This window comes from Urocitellus parryii, chromosome 10 (assembly GCF_045843805.1).
Source record: "Urocitellus parryii isolate mUroPar1 chromosome 10, mUroPar1.hap1, whole genome shotgun sequence".
NCBI classification, from domain to species: Eukaryota; Metazoa; Chordata; class Mammalia; order Rodentia; family Sciuridae; genus Urocitellus; species Urocitellus parryii.
The window spans coordinates 76,709,668-76,715,133 of record NC_135540.1 but is presented as its reverse complement, the minus strand read 5'-3'; the positions used below and the strand labels follow the sequence as shown (position 1 = coordinate 76,715,133).

At 35.8% G+C, this 5,466-nt stretch overlaps 1 pseudogene; it reads right to left on the bottom strand.

The window, feature by feature from the left end:
• Window positions 1-4,208: 4,208 nt before the first annotated feature.
• On the bottom strand, window positions 4,209-4,689 carry LOC144257339 (transmembrane protein 50B pseudogene; annotated as a pseudogene).
• Window positions 4,690-5,466: the final 777 nt, after the last annotated feature.

Sequence of the window (5,466 nt, the reverse complement as noted above, 5' to 3'; positions counted from 1 at the left end):
TTTCTTAGCTCTAGTAGGTTGACTCTACTTAATCTCATTCTGAATTTTACTCCCCATCCATTCAGGGTGAGCAAAGTAGACTTCCCCACTTAAAGTTTGAATCATGTCTCTGAAATTTTAAAAACAAAGTTAAATTGGACTGTGTAGCTGATGTTATGTGGACATCTTTCCATTTGTTTATGCCTCTATTACAGGATTGTTGCATTAGTTATTTTGTATCTTCTGAGCCCATGGGTTTATTGAGATAGGGGTCATGGCTTAGTCACTTCTGTTGACATAGCACCTGGAACAGGTGATGCCTGAAACATGCTTAATAAATAAGCAAATGGAAGTGTGAGGAACAAAGGAGGAGAAAAAGCATTTCCATCCATCTATGATGTGATGAAATGTGAGGAGGCAGGAAAGAGCAAAACATATTTGGAATAAAGGCATTTCTCCAGCTTGTGTGAAGGTTGTAATGTGTGTCTTAGGAAAAGTTAAATCTGGTCAAATTTGAATGCCAGATTTGATGCCAGATTTGGGAGTATTTATTCTATGGATAGTAGGAAGTTTGAACATTCTCTAACAGAAGCATGCCACTGGGGAAGTAAATAATACTCTAGGAAGATTAGTCTATCTGCAGAAGGCAGGGCCTGTTAGGGAAGAACTGGAGATTGGAAGGTGAGAGAAAAAGCCTAACTATAAAGCAAGGTGAAGCCTGACCTGGAGTGGTGGTATCAGAATAGGAAAGGAGGGAGGATGACATGAATGTTTTTAAGGAAAAAACCAAGAGGATTTCTCCTGGGTTTGGAGAACAAGAAAGAGCTGTTAATAATGAAATTCCAACTCAATCAAGATAACAAGAGCACTTAACTCCTAGACCTGGGGCTAAGTGACTGGGTAGGTGTTGAGAGCCACAGCCAAAGGGGCCCCAGCAAACTTCCAGCTGCCAGCAAACTTCCAGCTGCCCGCTGATGATTGGCTCACAGCGGCCCCAGCAACATCTAGCTGATTGGCTCCTCTGCGGTGATGTTCATTGGGCTGTTTCCCTGCCCTTCAGACTGCCAGCTGATGATTGGCTCACGGCGGCCCCAGCAACATCTAGCTGATTGGCTCCTCCACAGAGCTGCTCATTGGACTGTTTCCCTGCCCTTTCAGACCACGGAGCTGCTCATTGGGGGACTTTTTTGGCTCCACCCACGCGACCCAGCCAATCGGCCTCAAGAGCAGGAGGATTGGGGGAGGTGGTGAGTTTTGTGTGGGTGAGAGGCTTGTGGAAGCCGGTGGTGCCAGTTAGGCTCTGAGGGTTTTATCCTGAGGAGCTGTTTTGTTTGGCGTTTGTAGTTCTAAAAGTAAAGTTAGTTTCTTTTGACAAGTGGCTCCTGAATTGTGCCCAGCCAGACTGCAGCAAGTAGGTGAGGAGGAATTGAATGTGGATTATAAAAATTAATTTTAAGGAGGTTGGGAAATATGAATGTAAATGTCTCAAACACAGTTTAAGATGAAGAACTAAAATTCTAAGGAGAAAATTGGATCAAAGATAATTATTTGGTAGTAATCAACATAGAAGTGATAACTGATTTTTTTTTTTTGAGAATGCAGAGATACTGTAAGAAGAACAGAAGTAAAATTTTAAATTTAGAGTCATCTATGTTAAATTTGGTCATTTGTGGGATTCTAAAATGTGCATGGAAAAATAAGATTATCTAGTTGATGTTTATGATTATCTCTCACATTATGCAAACAAATTAATTTGGTTGTAACCTCTTTATATACATATCTTAAATTGATTTAAGCTAAAGCAATGGGACTGAAGATGATTAAAGGGATTCCTTCCCCCGGAGTTTCCAATATGGGAGGTATTTGGAAATCTAAGCATGGATGGTATTCTTATTTATTGTTTCCTTCTGCTCCCATACATATTTTGTATGAATATTTCAGGGTAACTGTCTTGGAGAAGATTTATTATTTGTCAGTTCCTAGCATTCCGTGTTATTATAATGTCATGAAATCTTAATGTCATTTTTTAAAAGTCTTAGAAACAGTAAAACTTCTATACAAATAACATTATGTAGGTCACTCACATAATTCTTTGCTCATCTTCTGTCTCAATACCCTACAGGTATAAACCTCTTACTAAAATGTTTAATACTATTAACTGACACTGATAGAATGTCTCACAATGTGCTTTTACAAAATGTTTAAATTTGATGTTCATAATAAATCTGTCAGCATGGCATTATTGTTATTATAATTGCCATCTTAAAGATGAGTAAAATGAATCTCAGAGAGATTAAATAATTTTGCAAAGTTTTTTTCCATATTAAAAAAAATTCAAAGGCTCATTCATGGTCTCTCATATAGATACACAAAATATTCATTGGATGTAAAAAAAAAACATTGATCACTTCTACTTTTTAAATTTAAGGAAAAGATAGGAGTTAAGTTTACTAATATTTAATTTGCAGGCTGGTCCTTGAATGTTGACCAGTCTCCATGTCAAATGGTCACATTCCCTGGTCCAGGAGATGACAGGAGCAGGCATGGGAGCTCCATAGTATAGGCGACATCACAGAGGCTTCCTCTTGCTTGCTCACTCTCAGGATGCTATGTCATAAGCAGTTGGCCTGTGCCTGGTTCAATTTTATAATGGCTACTTCATTTTTGCTTTAACATTTTTATTGTTAAAAGGATGAGTCTTTCCATGTATGCTTGTGTATCCTTATGAATTCTGTTCATATTCTACATCCCATTTACCTATCTAGTAATCTAATTCAAAAAATGTGACAGAGACACTTGTTCTAGATTTTAGAATCCCTAAATTAGCTTCTTTTAAACCAAATATGCAAAGATACTCCTGCTAATTCAGTTTTTGCCATGTTATGATGTTTTAGATTCTTGACCATGATCTACTTTTAACCAAACTAATCCCTTCAAAATATATATACAGAGACAGCCCATACAGAAAATGTGAATTGGAACAAAGACTGACAATGTTTAGTCAGCAAATAAGAAAATGCCACACCTGCCATGGCTTTCAAATGTGTGGGTTTTGTCATTAATTTCAATATACAATAATGATAAGAAGAGTTGTGTTAAAAGCTTGATCCCAGAGTGGTGCTCTTGGAAGGTGCTGTGGAACCTTTTGGGAAGTTTTTAGGTCATTGGGGACACATTCTTGTAGGGGATACTAGGCCTTAGCCTCTTCCTCTTCTCTCTTTGACCTCCTGGTCATGAAGTAAGCAGATTTGCTATCCTGTGCCCCCACCATAATGTGTTGCCTCATCACAGACACAAAAGCAATGAGCCAACCAATCATGAACTGGAACATCCCAAACTGTGTACCAAATAAATGTTTTCTCTTTATTATTTGATTATCTCAGATATTTTGTTATAGTGATGAAAACATACTAGTCTGTAACTTGAATGATATAACCAATCAGTCTTACTATACAGTATGAAAAATTTCCATGACCATTGCACATTAAGAAATATTTAGAGATTTTATTATAAATTTAAATATTAACTTTGTTTATGACATCCTAAGCACTTTGTGTTATGTGTGAAATTAAATTTTGCTTTTGTGTTGATGAATGAGGAAATAAATGAATTGAGTTGCATTGTCACTAAAATCCACTTAGGAATATATATTTTTTTTAATCTCAGGCAATTCAGCTTGGTTATATATGTAATTTTTCTAGAAATCATTCTTATTAAACAACTTATTTCTGAAAGACATATTGTATGTCTTATATTCTTTAGTGACTTTACACAAAAAGATGTGCTAAGTGGACTTCATTATTGAAATTGAATCTAGTGAATGATACCTACTTAGACTTTGATGAAACATTGATATTACAGCATGTGCTTATGTGTGGAAATTTGTTCTAAAAAACATGTTTCATATCCTCAAAACTGCTCATTATGCCTCTTCTGATAATTTTTTTCTGTAACAGTAATGCCTGTTGGTTTGCAACTATATTGGCTATGTCATTTCAGCCATTTTACTTATGATAGGGTGAAGAACTAACTGCTTGTTACCTCTTGTTAAATATGAAATGTTAAAGGAGACTCTCAATAATTTCATTATTTTTTAAATATAAAGAAACAAATCATTTAATGTGCAATCTATTTCATTTGGCAATGTGTAATTTAAATCAAGAGATAGACACTTATACACAAATAGAATATAACAAAAGGAAAATATGATTTAATAAGTCATCTCAGGTTTAGAGCTTTCCAGTTCTTCCAAATTTGTAGATCAGAGTGCTAAAAGGCATATGAGAATTTTGAAAAAACACAGCTAGTCCTGGATAAACATCAGTATTTTGGGTAACATATGCACCGAAAAGAGTCTACATGGAAGCAATAAGTGACCCAAACATGAACATTAAACCAATGAAGAATCAAATTTGAGCATTGTTCCTTTTAAACAGTCATTTTCATAGCTGCCATCTCTCACTTGTGCATTAGATACAGCATTTATCATGAAGAATCCCAATGAAGAAAATCTGCCATATGTGTGAAAAGCATGGTATAACTCTTTAACTGATATACCCTGGGTACATCCATCATGATCCATCAACTTGTAAAAAAACAGTATGCTTGTGACCACAGAAGCCATAGCATTTCTTTTCTAATTCTAGTTCATACATTCTCATTCCAGCCCATACATTCTGGCCATCAGAAATTACCTAGGAAGTCTGCCATTTTAACTCCACAAGCCTGGATATTTCCTTAAATACTGCATCTAGTTTTCTATCAAATGCGGGCTCTGACAGGCGCAGAGAAGAGGAGGTTGTGACACAGCTGAACTGGAGTCCTCTAATTTCATTAGTTTTTAGTAAAATTTTGTGAAGTGCAGGATTGGTATGACTTCAAACATTGCTGAAATAGTTATAGAGTTTGTCTTCACATTCTATATACTTAGTGTTCAAATGGCTTGCTAATCTTTGACTAATCTCAAGGAAAAAAAATCCACGATATTTCATGAATAGTGGCAGTGGATGTATACCTATATTTTAAATAACTCACAATGCAACAGTGTTAAGAAACCGTCCTTTTAGTCTTCTCCCATGTGAGGACACAGTAAGAGGTTTGTCTTGGAAGAAGAGAGCAGCCCTCATCCAACATGGAGTCTACCAGTGCTTTTATCTTAGACTTTCCAGCCTTGAAAACTGTGGAAAAAATTCCATTCTTTATAATTATCCAGTCTTAAATAATTTGTTATAACAGCAGAGATGGACTAAGACAGACTACTTGAAATATATTACACAGGATTAATGGGACTATATCATATTTTTCCTCTTTAATTGCCACTCTCAAAGAAAGGGATGGGTCCCCTATTTACCTTGGATGGTTTCTGATGCATTCTTGTTAGTTTTGGGGTTTGGGCTCACTATCTTTATGAATACCATTAAGACTAATGCATTTCTATAAAATAATTTTTAATCCATTGAAGTCATTATTTTTTATGCTCAAAATATT